Source organism: Micromys minutus (genome assembly GCF_963924665.1).
Source record: "Micromys minutus genome assembly, contig: SUPER_22_unloc_1, whole genome shotgun sequence".
In the NCBI taxonomy this organism is placed as follows: domain Eukaryota; kingdom Metazoa; phylum Chordata; class Mammalia; order Rodentia; family Muridae; genus Micromys; species Micromys minutus.
Window position 1 is genome coordinate 1,176,767 of NW_027667990.1, and position 18,343 is coordinate 1,195,109.

Consider the following 18,343-nt stretch of genomic DNA (forward strand, 5'->3'; position numbering starts at 1 on the left):
GTATTGTCAACTGCACACACTGCCCAGACAGTGAGGTTGAGAGGGGGTCACTGTGGTGGGAAATCATTTAGGTACTGTTCCTCAGAACGGATGAATGATGATGACCATCAGTGGCTTACTCGCTACCATCCTCCACTTTTGGAATATGAGATCTCCATGGAAACAGAAGCAACAGAAATGTCTTTCAAAGACTAATGCATATGACCACAGAGCACTCCCACAATATGCCAAGTTTGAGCTGGAGAACCAGTATTGGGATTCAGTGTGAGTGTAGAGTCCTGAGAAACAGGTGAGCCTATGGTGTTCTTAATGTCAGTCTAAGAATTGAGAAACCATTGGTATAAATCCTAGAATGTGAAACCTTGACAACGAGAGGCTTTAATGAAAGAATACAGGAGAACATGGATGCCTCCGGTCCAGAAGACACCCTTACCTATGCCTCATGTGCTCTTAGATTGAACTCTGTGATGATAGAGTGCCTGCCCATATTTGTGAGATCCCATCTTCTATACTCTGTCTACCGGCAAGATCCCTGCTGACACACCCAGAGATGATGCTTAACCCATCTGGCTATAGGTTCTGCTCACATGTGCAATGAACTATGGCCCCGGTGCAAAATGCCTGTTGGCATTTTCCATTATGACACCTAAGTATGAGATACCACAGGTCAAGAGAACAGCTCAACCTTCCAATTTGGGAGAGCACAGTGAGGGCTTGCCATGGTCTCACATGGATAAAGATACCAGTGCCTTCTACCTGCAGGTCACTTTGTAAATCAAGCTGTGGCTTCCTGGTGACTGCATACTTTCTAGACAGTCTGAATATGAAGACTTTATCAAGCTTACTAGAGTATGCTGCCTCCAGGAGACTCTGAGACCTTTCTTGTTGCACAGGTTTTTGTGTTTGAATGCTCTATTCCCAGATAATAATGCTCTTTTGGAAGGTTGTGAAAACTTTGAGTCTTACAATCCTGTCCAACTGGTGGGCCTTATGTCGCTATGGATAACTATAGTTGTGGTCCAATATAAAATTATAAACCTACTTATAGCACTGGCCTGGCTGGGTGTTATTGTTGGGTTTTTTTATTTTGTGAACTTGATATAAGCTAGAGAGCTATCTGCAAATTTGAAACTATTAGGTTTCAAACTGGAACAAAAGTCTGATGTACCTACCTATCATATCAAACCTGTCTGCCAGGTTTCCCAAAATTCCTTAGTCCCGACCTCTTCCAGGGCCCTCCTGTCTGGTATACTTGTCCCTTACCCTAAACTACAGCCTAGATTTTTGCTATATAATCTAACCATTGTGGTCAGCCATTCTTTTTGTACCTTTTGGCCTTCTTGCTCATGCACCCTGTTCTCTTCTCTCTTCTCTATCTCCTCCCACCCCCTCATATGTCTCAGTGTCATGGCCACTCTGGACTCTCCCAGATGTCCCTGTATCTGACTGTGCCCTCCCACATATTTATAATAAATCTTCCCCAACATACATAGGAGCAAAAATGTCCTTTCTTTTCTTATTCTCTATTTTCATTTAGGAACCATTACTGAGGAGATGCCCACATAAGATTGCCCCATATCAAGCCTTATAGGCATTTTTCTAATAGCTAATTGATGTGGGAGGACCCATATCACTGTGGGTTGTGCCATATGTTATCAACTTCTCTAGGCTCTGCCCACAGTTACTTAGAAGCAGCTTGCATCTCCCACAACCCTTACCACGTATGAGCCAGGAGCCAGATGTATACGGAGGACACTGGAACCTCTCCTTACCTCTACACACATAACACAGCATCTACTCTCTCCCCACATCCTCTCTTCCCATGTGTCCTCAGCCAGCCTTGTCCCCTCTTTCTCTCCTCCATTCCCCTCTCTCATTTTGTCCTTCTCTGCCTCTCTACCTCAATCTTCATGTCCCCTTCCCTTCCTGCCAATAAATCTTCTTTATATTAGGTCTGTCATATGGCTTGTTTGTTCAGGAGAACATGTCTTGCCATGGGCCCACTCAGATGTTCCCACGCGCCCTAGTGTACTATTGTATTTCATAAAACACACAGCCATTCATAAACACGGACACCTAATTAGTATAACGAAACAGAGGAAGGCATAAGGAGCAAGCCAGTAAGCATCATTGTTGCATGGCTGCTGCTAAGATTCTACTTCTAGATTACTGCCTTGAGTTCCCTGGATAAGAGACTGACTACAAGCTATAAGGTGAAAAATATCCTTTCATCCCAAGGTTGCTTCTGTTCATGGTATTTTATTCTATCATTAGAAACCCCAAATAAAACAAACATTATGAAATATTTGTATGCCTGGTTTGTTTACTCATTGTTTATAGCTCAGTGATATGGCTCTTTCCTGTGAATTTTGTAAATGGCAAAGTTGTATGTGATATCAAAAGGTTTGCCATGCCTACTAGGAGGTGGGACCTCAATGAAGAAAGTGTGTCACTAGGTATCAGCCTTGAGATTTTTTAGCTTTACTTCCTACCTTTTCTATTTACAAATGTGGACATGATGCCACTAACCTCCTACACACTTGCTCCTGTACCTGTTAAACCTTGAAATAAAACAAATCTGTCCTTTCACAAGCTACTTTTATCAGGTATTTTGTCGTAGCAACAAGAAAATCAAGTAATAGAAACAAAGTGAGAGCCTTTTGGGTTCCCTGGACCCAGGTCTTTGGTTTTATTGACAATGTCTTCAAAGCTTTGGTTCTTCAAGTTATGGTTAGTCTTCCTCATCCCCCTTCTCTTTCTGCTCAATCTCCTCTCCCATCCTCCCATTCTTCTTCTTTTTATTTCACCATCACCATCCTCATCATCTCCGAGATTACCCAAATCATTGTTTTCCGGTTTTAGTTTATAGAACCAGCAACACATAGGGGATTAGATAACTTGGCCCTTCCCCAAGACCTAGTTGTTGGGAATTTGTGTTAACAAGATGGTAGGATGATTGGTACATGGACTACAATTTGAGAGGCTCTATGGTTGATAAATCTATAGGAAAGTTAACATAATGTGGTAGCTTTACAAGACAGAAATCCACCCTGTCATGGTTGTAAGGGCCAAATGCACAAAATAAAAATGTCAGCATCTCTGGTTCATTCTGGGGAAGAATATCTATCTCTTAGCTCCCCATCATTTCAGGAGTATCTTGGCATTTTTTGACTTGTTGATGTATCACTCCAGCTTTGGCCTTTATAATTATACATTTTCCTTGTATCTCTATGTCTCCACTTTGGATACAGAGTCTAATGTAATTAAGGTTGACCTAGAAATTGCTATGCACCCCAGGGGCATATTGAACACTGGATCCCCCTGCTTCAGCCTCTAGTTACTGGGATTATAGGCTAGGCATAGCATGTTTTCCCAAAACTTCTTTTATTATTTTTAAAAAGTACCAGTAATATTGGATTGTGAATCCACACATTTAAAGTATAACCCAGTATAAGTAATCATGTCTGGAAGTATTTTGCTTCCAAATAAATACATATTTTCTGGTATGAGTGGTGAGGACTTTAATACAGTGTTTTTGAGGAAACCCAATTCAGTAAAAATGCATTAAAAGCCTGCCATTCATAAACGCCAAGAGACAAGAGAATTAATAAACACCTAGGACATTTCCACACATTCTCTGTTTTAAACAATTTTGTAAATTCTGAAGGAAGACTGCAGACCTAGATGGAGACTTGATGATGTTTATTTTCACAAATTGTTTTCTGCCTTCACGTAGCCCACTTGGTAGACTCCTCCACTTTTCAAATCACTCAGTACAACAGGAAAAAAAAGTGCTTCTGGCTGCTTGTTGTGGTTTTAGGTTTGTCACCTTGACACACCCTAACATTCCCTAGAAAGAGAGTTTCAAGAATGGATTAGGTAGAGTCGGTTAGTCTGCAGTTATGCTTATAATGGACTGTCTTAATTAAGTTAATTCATGTGGGAAAACATAGATCTCATGAGTAGCATCATTTTTGGTAGGGGATCCTTAAATAACTATATGAGTTGGCAAATCTAGCTGAGTGCAAACAAGCAATCAAGCCAGCCGGCAAGCAAGCAAGCAAGAGAGCAACATTTATCCACATACACCTCCTTTTTACTTTACACTCCTCCATGCAGCTTTGCTTTTTCTGGGATTATTATTTTTATCCTGAATATCCGAGACTTTCCCTTAGCAAGGATCTTCTCAGTGTTCTTATTTATTCATCATTCATGTAAGTTATTTCCCCAGACACAGAAGAATTGGGAACTAAGTTCTTCACTTCTCTCAATGTGTACTCACCATGGTTCTATGAAAGCCATTATTGAAATTACCTTTGTAACTGGCTATTCTCCATATTTTCTTTCTCTTTCCATAGTTACATGGTCACCTCTGGGTGTAGAATTATTTTTTTCTAATCTTGTTTAAACCATATTGAGCTTCTGGTTGATATACTGTGCTGGAGGAATCATTCTTTGAACACCTGCCTGTGGGTCATTCTTTTATTCTTCCAGCTTTCTTCAGAACCTGTGATTAAGTGAACACGCTAGTGCGTCCTGATACATACCCACTCCTAATGCATTTCGAACACTATCCATCCTCTCTGCCTCCTTCAAGACAATTTGTTTAATTTCCTGAGTGCTTTTCCAACTGTGTCTAATATACTGTTAAAAACAACACATTCGATCACTGGCCTATTATAGTTTTCCATTTCTAGAAGTTCTAATTTTTAACATTGTTCATTTAAATATTTATTGTATGTTTTGGTCATATTTTTCCTTCTCCAACACCTTCCATCGAGGGGATTTTCTGATGCTTCGTCTGGTGTGTCACTAGGAAGGGATCTGGTCTTTCTGCTCTACTTTACTCTATGGTTAGGCTACTCTCACATGCATGAGTTTATGGAAACTTTGGCAGGCCCTGGCTGCAGTGTTGCTACATCTACCTTGCCTCTAAAAGACAGAGAGCAAAAGGAACCAAATATAGACAGAATAGGGTCACAGCTCCATAATGAGAACCCACGACTTTCATCTCAAGCCTCATTTCTGGACATCACAGTTGCTTCCTGTGTACTCATGTCATTAATTATTTCTATTACAGGAGCACCTAGGGCTCTGTGGAAATCATTTGGCACAGCGATACACACATGCCCCCTGAAAGTGTCCACAGGCACCAAGCTGGCTGATGTGTAGGTATCTCTTTGAGGCTTCTCACATACAATTTTAAGATGGCTTTTGTAACTTATGTCTTCTTACCTCACAGTTTTGGTGCCATTCTTCACAACCTGCATGTCCACCATGTAGCCTCCAGTAACATAAGTGTCAGGTTCAGCTCAGAGAACTCAGCCTGGAGAAGAAAGCAAAACCAAACAGAAGGTATCAGACATCAGCAGTGTAGTACATTTGTGTTTACTGTATGCTTCTGTATTATCCAGTGCATAATCAGTCCTCATATCAAACTTAGAAATGGAATATTTATCTCTGTTTTCAAAATGAAGCTGAGGTACAGAGAGGTGGGTGACATTCTCAGAATCATACGATGAGCACATTTTATTGAAACCTATGAGTCTCATGTGGGTGATACATAATTAGACAGTGGAGAGATAGGCAGTAAATACGCTAGGAAAATAAGCTAGGAAAATAAAAGAGGAGGGAAGAACAGGGATTTGAGGAGGAATCAAGATGGAGATAAAGAAGAATAATCTAGATTCAGAAGGTCTTAATTGGCAATAAGTAGTTATAAATATTATTTAATAATTTTATAGGCCTTTTAATCTTATATAGAAGGGCAGTTTGTATCTTGTCCACTGGATGTAAGCTTATTGTGTAGAGGGTTTGTGGATTGAGAGTTTAATATATAAACCTGCTTGACAAGCTACCAGGCTTTGCAGTCATGTCTGTGCTGGGTGGTGGAGGAATGAAACACACAGGGCTGGTTTGATCCACCTGGGACAGAAGCAACAGGGTGGGTGGAGTGAACTCTCTGGAAAGGGAACTGCCTGAAGGGGGTGGCTTGTGGACTAAGTGGGAGAGTCTGCTCTCTCCGATCCACCCTAGACTGGTGTTTGCGGAGTAAGAACTCGGGGGACCAATAAAAGGTTAAGCCATTCTTTTAATATTTACTGCATGTCTCTGATTCAAGTACACAGTGTCATGATCATAGCTCTCCTAGAAGGTTATAATTGTTAACAGGCTAATTTTCCTAGAGCTGTCAGCCTTGCGCTGTGCAGTTCATCAGCCTCATGCATCTCTTTATATAGCATTGGTAAGAGTCACCAAGTTATCTCCTAATAATGCTTTCTTATTAATGGATCCTTCCTCTCCCCACACATATAGCTAGACTGAAGCAGCACTCTGGGCACAGTTGATTAGCAGGCATCTGCTGCCAGGTGCTGAAATGATAGACATGCTGCTTGTTTGTAGAATTGTACCCTTATGTTCTCTGGTTTGTTTCTTGGTATAGGGTTGTATATAATGAATGTAGTCTTATTTAGTGTTAATACTGGGATCCATGACTTGTGCATGCTAAGCAAGCACTCTAACACTGAGATTCACCCCCAGCCTGTAGCTGGTTTATATCTTTAATGCACAAGTCTGGATTCTACTTTGATAATATTTATTGGTAGATGAATTAGGAAAGAATGGAAAACCAGAATGAAGAGGAGAAAGAAGAAGAGAAGAAGGAGAGAATGAGATAGAGATGGAGAGCACTCTTGATGTCGTTGGACTTAGGTGTGCACATTGGTGTTTTATAACTGGCTTAAGGCACTAAGCCAGTATACTGTGACACTGTATCATTTTCCATCAGAGATTGAGATAGCATGTATCTCTGGTCACACTGCATGCCTCTTCAAGATAGACATGTTCTTACAACTACTTACATCAAATCCCTAGGGTGCTGTAATCAGGATGCACTTATGGGCGGCATCAAGAGCAGTAGCTTAATTTATAGTTCTGGCCTGAAAGTAGAAAATCAAAGTGATGGGAGGGTTGGATTCTTTTGAATACTAGAAAGGGTTGAGCCTACTCTAGACCCCTTTCTTGGCTTGAAGAGTACCATTTTTCTGCTTGACTCTCTTCTCATCTTCTCAATGTTTGTCCTATATCCAAAGCTCTTTTTTGTATGAGGAGATCAAACATATAGCTACATTCTCACTCTGATTGCTTTGTTTCTGTTTGATGACCTCCTTGAAGGTTCCCTCTCTAAGTAAGATTATATTCTGAGGTACTGTGGTTGGATTTCAAATCGACTTTTTAAAAGTGTATCTGTGTTAGTCTATTCTTTAAGAATGTCATATATTGGCTCTCTTCTCTTTCCTGTTCCAGAGGTAACCGCATCTTCTTGTGCAGTGCCAGCTTTGTCCCTTAGACAAGATGGTGAATTTTGTTGTGAATGGATTTGGCCGTATTGGGCACCTGGTTACCAGTATTGCCTTCTGCTCAGGATCTGGCAAAGTGGAGATTGTTGCCACCAACAACTGTATTATTGACCTCATCTACATGATCTACACATTCGAGTATAACTATACCATGGCAAATTCAATGGCACAGTCAAGGCTGAGAATGGGAAGCTTGTCATCAATGGGAAGCCCTTCACCATCTTCCAGGAGCTACATCCAGCTTACATCAAATGGGGTGATGCTGATGCTGAGTATGTTGTGGAGTATACTGGCGTCTTCACCAACATAGGGTCGGGCCAAAAGTTTCATCATCTCTGACACTTCAGCCAATGCCCTCTTGTTTGTGATGGGTGTGAACTATGAGAAATATGACAGCTCCATCAAGATATTCAGCTCAGCAATGCATCTTGTACCACCATCTGCTTAGTCCCTACAGGCTAAGATCATTCATAACCATTTTGGCATCGTGGAAGTGTTCATGACAACAGTTTATGATATAACTGCCACACAGAAAACTGTAGATGGCCCCTCTGGAAAGCTGTGGTTTGATGGCCATGGGGCAGCCCACACCATCATGCCTCTGCACTCACTGGGACTGCCAAATCTGTGGGCAAGGTCATTTCAGAGCTGAATGGAGAGCTCACTGTCATGGCCTTCCGTGTTCCTGCCCTAAGGTATCTGTTGCTGCCTGGAGAAGCCTGCCAAGTATGATGACATCAAGAAGATGGTGAAGCAGGCAACTGAGGGTCCACTAAAGTGCATCCTGAGCTACACTGAAGACCAGGCTGTTTCCTGTGACTTCAACAGCAAATCCCACTCTTCTACCTTTGATGCTGGAGTTGGCATTGCTCTCAATGACTTCTTTGTGAAGATCATTTCCTGATATGACTACAGCAATAGGGTTGTGGACCTCATGGCCTACATGGCCTCTAAAGAGTAATAAATTCTGTACCACCCTTCCCCCAGCAAGGACACTGAGAGCAAGAGAGAGGCCCTCTGTTCCTGAGAAGTCCTATTCTGACTGGTCTCAATACTGAGCATCTCCCTCACAACTTCTATCCCAGACCTTCATAATAATAGGACGGGCCTAGAGAACCCTCCCTACTCTCTTGAATAACATCAATAATGTTCTGCTGTACCCCCCACACACAAAAAAATGTCATACATGGAGGTGAATAGATGCCCATTTCAGTCGAGTTACAATCACCTGCAACTACAGCTCCAGGGCAATCTGTGTCATAGGTTACTCAAATGCTAATAATTAAAAATGAGAAAATAAAATTTAAAATAGAAAGCCACACGTACACAACGTGTTTTGATCATATTGACCTCCTTTAACTTCTCTTAGACCCTCAATACACATCACATGCCCCATTCAACCTCATATCCTCTTCATTATAAAAACCACTTATAAACCATTGTGTCTAATTAGAGCTCTCCATACACACATGGATATAGGGGCAGTCACTGGAGCATGTACAACCAACCATGGGTCACACTCCCTTAGCAATCATCAAGTGCCAACAGTTCTCTTCCAGGTGTGGTCCTTATGGTTCCCTTCCCCCACCCATTATGTAATGGTATTGTCTTGATGTTGTGTATGTCTCGAGGAGGCAGTCACAGCTCCTGTGTGTTCACATCCAGAAATATCTGCATAGCAGAACTGGTCTTAAAATCTTTACACCCACACTTCCATGATGCTCACCTTAGGGAACTGTAATATAAATGTCCAATTTGGAACCGGAAACTCAACAGTCACTTATTCTCTGGAATTTGTCTGTGAGTCTTTGTGTTAACCTATGTACTCTCTAATACGGATCATGTCTACTGAGGAGTGAAAGCTGCACTAACCTATAGATACAAGGCTAAGTATTTAGAAGGCAGTTTGATGTAATTTGCATTGACCTGAAGAACAGAAGTAAGGTTTCCTTTAGGGTATATGAGCTTCCCAGCCATGGGTTCTTGGCAAAATTTCCATAGCAGGTATAAGTTCCTTTCTCTGTAGTGGCCTTAAATACAAACAGAAGGTTACCCACATAGCTTTCATGCCATCAATGAGCGTATTTTACTAGGCTAGTTATTAAATCTCATGGAGTTCACAGCTAGGTAGGGCTTTTGATGACATTTCTCTTTCCTTCAACAGCCTGTATAGTACTTCGGGCATGGTGCAAGCTATTCAGTAGGGAGGAAGATTCTAGGTTACTATCAGCTTGATTTCTCCTGTTCTGTGATTAAAGCATATAGTCTTTCCAGCAATGAGTTCTTACCACCAAGTTCCTGTGGGTGACCAAGAGTAATGGTACCTGAATTGTCTGTTTTGTTTATGGGGATCTACTTGATACCCCTGATAAACAGAAGGTATCCTCACTTGAAATTATTCTCTTTGTCAATAGATAGATTCTGCTCCATTTACTTTAAATTGAATCATTAAGTGCCTTATTCACAGGTACATTCAAAAGATTTTATTTGGATAAAGTAAATCAACATAAATGTTCACATATAGTAAGTGATCAATATGTGCAAGGTTTTGGTATAAGTATTTCATATGCATAAATAAACTTGTCCAGGTAAGGAAGAGAAAGAGACACACACACACACACACACAAACACACACACACACACACACACACACACACACTCACACACACACAGAGAGAGAGAGAGAGAGAGAGAGAGAGAGAGAGAGAGAGAGAGAGAAAGAGAGGTTAAACCTATGCAGGCTGATACACAGGTAGCAAAGCTCAGGATTAAACCCTCGAAAGTGTGCTCTAAGGGACTATGCATCTGACCATTTACACTCTACTGCTTCTTCTGAGGCTGTGTGAGGCCACATTAATGCTTGAATATTGTGGGAACTGAAGTGCTTTTCATGAGATTGAGGCTCACCGGCTCAATAATTAAACAGTTGTTTCCCAGTTGTTAGCAATGTTTGGGGAGGCTTAGGAGGTGTGGCCTTGCTAACCATAGTCTGTCAACACATGTGGTCTTTGTGAGTTCAAGGCCTCACATGATCTCCAGTTTTCTCTAATTCGTGCTTTCAATGGAACATTGAGCTTTTAGCTTCTTTCTCTGACCATCAGGCCTGCCTAATGCCAAGTCTCCCTTGCATGGACTTCTTGCATAACAGACTTTTATTCCTCTGTAACGATGAGTCAGAATGAACTGTTTCTTCTATGAGCCACTTTTGGTTGTGGTGTTTTTGCACAGCAGCATAAAAGTTATCAATATTGGGTCCTAAAAATATTTAAAAGAGAACAAGTTTTTAGTGAAGGAAAATATCATTTTGTAAAGATCTAAATGTATCACCCTAGAGCAATTTATCAGGAACTGTGACAAAGGGACTGACCCTCTCTCCAGATGGTAATAAGGGAAAGCAAGAACACTTACACCTCTTTTTTAAATTAATAACCTCATTATGTTGAGACAAGTTGAAAAGAAAAAGTTGTTGCTAATGAGGTCACACTGGTAAATTGTGGTAAAAATATAGTTATTATGACTGATGTCTTCCAAATTCAGCTCCATATTGGTCAGAATACTTAACTGACAACATCACAAAGAATTTTAAAAAGCTAGTGCATGTGTAGTGGAGAAAGACGATCAAAGGAAGTTGCAAAATAACAGAGCTGGTCACTAGATATGTAAAGGAAAGTTATAAAGTGAAAGAGGTTCAGACCCCAAGGTTGTCTTGCTGCTTAAAGAAAAAAAGAAATTTCTGGATAGAAGACATAATCAGGGTTTGATCAGGTAGAGATTATTCTTTTTCTTTCTTTTTAAAATCAATTACTTAGATATTCTATGTATTTATTTACATTTCAAATGTTATCCCCTTCCTCTCTCCTATTCCCCTCCCCACTCTCCTTGCTTCCATGAAGATTCTCCCATTCCCTACCAGCTACCCCACCTCATTGCCTGTTAATGACTCCTTGACATACATTTTCCAGGGCCAAGCAGGGCTCCACTTGTCTCCATGATGCTCTCCTGCTGAGCAATGTTCTGGATGTTTAAAGACTAGGACAGGAAAGTATATTCCATTACTCACTATTAATACACAGTAGCTCACAGGTAAGAAACAAACAAACAGAAAACTGCAGTGACAAAAATGGAGTAGAGACTGAGGGAAAGGTGGCCCAACACTGACCCAAATTAAGATCCATCTCAAGGGGAGGTTTCAAAGCCTGACACTGTGCTGACCCTATGGTGTGCTTACAGACAGGAGCTTAGCATGGCTGCCCTCTGAGAGGCACAACTAACAGCTGACTAGTACAGAAGCTGATACTTACACACAACCAGTAGCCTGAAGTTGGTACCCCTGTGGTTGAATTAGGGAAAGGATGGAAGAAGTTGAGGAGGGGGCGACTTCACAGGAATACCAGGATTCTCAACAAAACCTGATCACTGAGATCTCTCAGACACTGAGCCACCAACCAGGCAGCATAATCTAGGCCTGTAACATATACACAGCAGAGGACTGTCTTGTCTGATCTCAGTGAGAGACTTTAGGCCCCAGGGAGTGGAGAGGCTTGGTGAGTTCTATGTGTGGGAAGGGGTGAGACTATCACTTTGGAGATGGGAGAGGAAAATTAGGATGACTAACTGACAGAGCACAGAACAAGGGGGATAACGAATGAACTATAAAAATATTAAATATTATATATTAATATATTATTATTATTAACTGAAAAAGGCAAGGATGGACACTAGGGACCCCAGGAAGTTAGAGAGAGAGACAGCAAAAGCCATAGCTGGGGTGTGATTCTGGAGTCAAGTGTCAAGAGATTCTGGGGTGAAGGCACTGTGTAAGGAGCTGGCTGAAGACAAGAAGAGATGTATCAGAAAGGATGATAGAAACATCTCATTCATATATGCTTGAGAAGGAAAATGACCGTTCTTTTTATTTTTTCATTTTCAAGGTCCACCAGCATTGCCAAGGTTTTGAGAAGGAAATAAAGCCACCCTTTGCTTTGTTCCCCTTAAAATCGAAGACAGACTGGACTCTGCTCAGAGCCACTGTCAACCCGTGCCTCATCTACCCTCCAATGCATCTGACCTGCACAGAGGACAGCCCTGCAATCCCAAGTGAAACATGACCACTTCCTACCACTGGGCCCTCTGGAAATGTGGCCAGGGTAGTGTGCCTTTAGTTCCTTCTCCAGCTGTGGTTGAGTATCTGGAAAGCCAGCAGGGTGAGCACGCAGAGCGCTGAGTGGTGTGAAGGAAAGAAAGAATGTTCAGTAGGGTCAAGCATTTATAAGCAGTAACACTGGATCAGTTGCTTGTTCCTGGGCCTCTCATGAAGTCGCAGAATGTGGTGACCGACCCTCTCCAGCCTCCATCTGACCTCACGCACATGGTCAGCCTGGGCCAGTGACTGCAGCTGCTCCTGTAGCTCCTCCACTCAAAGTGTTGATACCTGAGCGTGCAGGGAGGCCCAGGTATCTCCTTTGTCCTCAGCCTGGCACATGGACTGCCCCAGGATGTGTAGCCTCCACACCAGGTGCACAGTAGCACACAACCACAAATGCACTTCTCACAAGCAGGGCCCCGTGGGTGTGTGCAGGGTCTTGGGGCGGCCTGGCCACAGGGTTCCAGAACACTGCCTACAGCCACTGCCTACAGCGCAGGCGCAGCAGGGCCCAATCCCAGCGTTCATAGGGCGGCGCAGGCGCCTGGGCCCTGCACAGGCTCCTGGCAGCACAGGGTCTGCTGGCTGTGGCCATGGATACTGGATGGCATCGGACACTGGGAAGGGCCAGCACTGAGGCGGAGGCTGTGGGTGGCACCAGGTAGAAGGCACTACAACCACCTTTGCGTCAGGAGGATTTTTTGGGGCGCTGGGCTGTAGAAGAAGGGGGCGGTTGCCTTCGGGAAGGGGCAGGGTCACTGGGGAAGAGGAGGCAGGAAAACCTGACAAGGCAGTGGTAAGGGCAGGGATGCTAAATGGAGCAGAAGGAGGTGACTCCTGGGGCAGGGGTGTCCCTGATGCCTCTAGGCTAAGAAAGGTGGCTGGGCCACTTCTGTAGTGAGGCTGCTTCCATCAGTGATAGTAATCTGTGCACTTCTCGATCTCTCCATTTCTTAATGCAAAAATAATTTCATTATACTCTCTTTCCCTTGGAGACATGATTATATTATTTATTTCTAAGATTTTTTTATACGCAGGTTCGTCTATTTTATTGTTTTCAGGTTGGGGCTTATCAGTGCCACCACATCTCAGTGACAGTGTTCAATTTTCCTTTCTGTCTTTGCAGGCTTCCAGGGCCAGCACATGTCTATGGCATTTATCTTCCAACTTTGTGCTTCGTCTAGCAGGCTTTCCTTGCAGTTTTCTGGGCTAGAGCTTCTCTTTGCCCTGCATCTGCTGCTCAGTCTGGGAAGGTAGACCTGGCTCTCAGAATGCCACTGCGTTGTTTTTTCTAGGGGCCATGGCAGGCTCTTGTCACAGGCAAGTGCTGGTTTCTGTCAGGCCCGGGCAGCTCAGCTCCTCTGCTGCACCAGGGAAGTGCATTAAAGCTGTAGCCAGAGAGAGAGCTTTGGTCAGCTCTGCACCCTCCAGCTCTTTTGGCTCATGAGCCTCCAGTTAGAGGAGCAGCTCTTGGGAGGTGCACTGAGGGTCCAGTAGAAGAACCCTTATTTTGTCCTCTTCAGTTTATTAGTATGTTTTTTTGTTTGTTTTTTGTTTGCCTGTCTCTGGTTCCCTGCATCTTTTCTAGGAAACTGACTTCTATCCAAGAGTTCTCAAGCCCTAAGGCTGGATTCTAGCTTCACATTCAGTGCTATTGGTGATTACTGCTTTTACCCAGTCTCATTGTTCCAGAATAACAACTCTTAGACTTAATAACCTAAATGTTCATCCTATAATCACTTGCTTATTCACAGACTAGTTAATAACTCATATAACTTCTTTATTCTAGTCAATATCTGACACAGTTTTGGTTACCTGTCCTCAGTCTGATGAGTTTGACTTGCTTAGATTTCAGAGTCAAAATAGTGTTCTTGCCTTTTTTCCAGGATTTATTCATTCATCTCACTTGCTAGTGTTTCTCCCTTCAATTTCCTGCCTCAGCCAATAGAACATAAGCTGTATATTGTCAGGTGATGTGTGTACAGAGTATGCGGAGGGTCTGTCTACAAATAAGCTTTTTCAAAGCTATATTCACAGGCTTCTGAATCTGTGATCTGGAGTAAGAAAATCCATGGAATGTGGAGACCTTGGCCCTCTCTAACCTGAACCAGTAACTATTTGTTCTGGTCCAGAGTCTTGCTTCTAATGTGCATTAAAGGACCTCATTGGATTTGAAAGCTAGAAAGGAAATGAGTCTTCTAGATTATCTTTGGAATGAACATACTCATCTTTGGAGAAACACTGAGGTGTCCTTGGACTCCCCTCCAGTCTCCTGTGCTGCATCTTCACCACAGGGCGTTTTGCAAAACCACTGAGTTGACCCCTTTCTGATAGGAGAATGGAGTTTTAGAACTCCCGTGTAAACTTGTGAGATGATTGCCATTAAGTCAGTTTTTCAGGGAATATGAGGATACCACCTAGAGAACTGCTTGAGCCTCTGTCCTGCATTGGGGGTTCTCCAGTTATTTCTGTCTTTTACTTTCTGAGACACTCCTCCATTTGTGGGACAGATCTCATTCTGAACCAGATATCATTCTGTCTTTGAGACAAACATAAACCAGCTCATAAGCCCTGGTGGAGACTGAGGGACCAAAATAGAACAAACACTCTATCTTGTTCCCCAACCCTGGTTCTGGTCATATTCTTCTTCAGAGACAGGACCTATCAAGCAATGGACTAGGGTGTTTAGTTGTTTCTCTCTTGCAAATCTCTTGCTTATTCTCTTAGTGTAAATGTAGTCTCTCAGGCTTACTGCCTCCTTGTGGTAACATAAACATTGTATGAGAAGGTTGTACCCTTCATATGGTCTTATCAAGGCCTAGAATATTTTTCACCTCTGAGACTTACTTTGTCATAAACTCACCCCTTCATGGTTCTCTCTGATCTCTCTAAATCTTTCAGTAAAACTGATTCCTTTTCTTTTCTAGCTATTCACTGCTCTCTATTAAGTAGTCCTCCCTTTATTCTTATGAGAATGTGTCATATCCTATTCTGTCAAATGCTTCTCTGAATCATCACTTTTCCTGCTACTCAGCTATATATAACTTTCAAGCTTAGTGCTACCTTCTACAACATTACCTTTGTCTTTTGGGGTTAAAGATATGTATTAGAGGTTAATCATATCAGTACTAGGAACATGTTTTACCAGGAAATATTACAACCTCTGATTTTAGTGTCTAATCAAATATCCTGCAAGAATTCATGGACAGAGGGACTGCCATTCAGCTGTTTGTTTTCCTTGTTTGTACACTATGCCTGTGATCAATGACATGGCCAAAACCATGTTAGGGGAGAAATGGTTGGTTGAGTTTTAAAAGCATCACGAAACCCTACACTGAGTAAAAAGTCAAGCAGAAAGGAAGGCAAGAAACATGTAAGAAATTTTCTCATCTGCATTTTCTCTCTGGTTTCATTTAGCTTGACTTCTTATATGACCAAGAACCACTGCTTAACGTTGCTGCTACCCACAATGTTCTATAAGGACCTACCTCATCAACGGTCAGGAAAAGAGCCCATAGACATGACCAAAGGACAAAGAGTAGAGGTAATTTATTTGTTGAGTTTTTTTCTGTCCTTTCTTCTTTTGTGACAAGTTGACAAAAACCATCTACTAGTCTTGATTTCTCTCAATGTGAGTCATTTTCTTTTCACTAAGCAGACTGAGAAGAGCCCTTGTTCTTTAAAACAGTGGATGAGCAACGATAGCCTTCTACTTGGTGTTTGCTTGTTTGTTTGTTTGTTTGTTTTGGCCGATTTATGGTTGGTTTTCCTCGTAAATATAGAAGTATGTTGGAAAATGGTACAATGATTTCTTATTTCTTTCCAAAATGAAGACGGTTTATGATTGTGTGTTGGACAGTTCAGAAGCCTCTCTCTGTGAGGAAGCAGGGAAGAGAAACTATCAAAAAGAAGGGAAGTCCTGTGGGAATTGACATCAGGAAGTGCCATGGAGTCCACTGTGGGAAGATTTCCCTTTTTCCTCTACCCACTGACCAAAGGGTTTACTAAAACTCAGCTTCTGGCCATTGTATGTGAATTTGTTCTTTTCGTGCAACCACCTGGTGGCTGTTTCCTAAAGTTCTTACAGCCACCTCACTGTCCCTGACCCTGTTCCTGGAAGTTCCTGCTTCTAGCCTGCTCTCCCATGAAAGCACCATGGGTGCCATCCTGACCACTGCCACCTTGATCTCCTTCAGAGTGTCCTTCCAGCTCTGACTGCTGAGTCACAACAGTGAGCTGACAATATCTAGAATCATGCCAGGTCTCCAGTATTTCTGCACCTGCTTCAGTGCAGACATCCAATGGTACTCAGTTTATTTTCAGGCGCATCACCCTTATCATCAATGCTCTCCCTAGCTTCTCCTTAATTTCTTTCCAAGCATCACTAACAGGGGGCATCTCAATGGAGCACTGCAGGAACAGGGTTACATAGCACCCTTATGAGTTGATTAGGAAGCATGGTTGATAGATGTGGTCCCTCATATGTAGGCCTGAGCAGCTCCCGGGCCTCACAGCTCCCTTCTCCTCAATGAGCTTCTAATCTGACTGCTTGAAATGGCTAGTGGCCGTGATAGGCACAGAATCCAAAAGCTTGATGGCATCTTTGCTAGAGACATTTATGATTTCTGTTGTGGAAGGAACACCTATGTGTCCAAATTTAATTCTAGCTTTCTGCTCCACTTGTGCTAAGTCTTCCTCTACTTTATGAGATAAAAGCAGATGTTACTGCAGCTTTCCTGAACTGCAATAGGGCTGCCAAGTCCCCAGAGATGAGTCTCTAGGCTGCCACATTCCCACATAAACCATAAGCCCACAGCAGGCCTTCACAAGAGGAATTTGCTGTCTGTCCAATTCTTCTCATTAGGGCCCACATTTTTTTATTGGATATTTTATATATTTACATTTCATATGTTATCCTCATTTCTCCTTTCTTTTTCTCCAGTCCTCCTGCCACTATAAGATGTTCCCATTCCCATCCACAAACTCACACCTCATCACCCTAGTATTCCCCTACACTGGGGTATCAGCATACACAGGACCAAGGGCTTCTACTACTATGGCTGCCAGACAGGGCATCGTCTGCTGCATAAGTGGCTGAAGTCTTAAGTCCCTGCATATGTGCTCATTGTTTGGTGTTTGAGTTTCTAAAAGCTTATGAGGGCGTCTTTGGTTGATTTTGTTCTTCTATGTGGTTGCAAAACCCTTTGGCTGCTTCAGTCTTTTTTCTAATTCCTATATGTGTGTCCCCATGCTCACTCCAAAGTGTGTGTTCTCAAGGTGGTCTCAGGTCAATCTTAGTACCTCTCAGGGTATGAAATCAGGATGTAGACTTAGTATGACTTTGAGGTCCTTGCTTAGCTACCTGCTGGTCTCCAACACCAGAGGAAAAGTGACTAATCATGTAATAGCCAGGAGGAATGGTTGAGTAAGAGGCATGGCGCTGTTGACTCCCAGAGTATCATCCTTAATAGGACTGCTGCACTGACAGGTTTGTCTTCCAAGAGCAGAAACTCCAAGGTTAAGATATTCCCCTGACACACTATGTCCAGCTCATAGGTAGGAGAATAGATTCTTGCATGCCCTGGCTGCAAAGGGAAGAACGTGATGCTGGCAGCCAATCACAGTGCTGCCTAATGCTTGTGAATTGCAAGTGAGAGATGCAGCTGGAACCATAGGTACCAATGGAGGCTCAGTCTGCCATGCCACATTTCTGTTTAGTCTGAGCAAAAGCCCATCTATTCAGCTGTGTGGCTACATAGCTCATGCTCCCTGGCACATGATCTCAATGTGTGCCCTACACTTCTCCTGTCCTGTCAGCTCTCCTGTACACTTAACCAGTCCT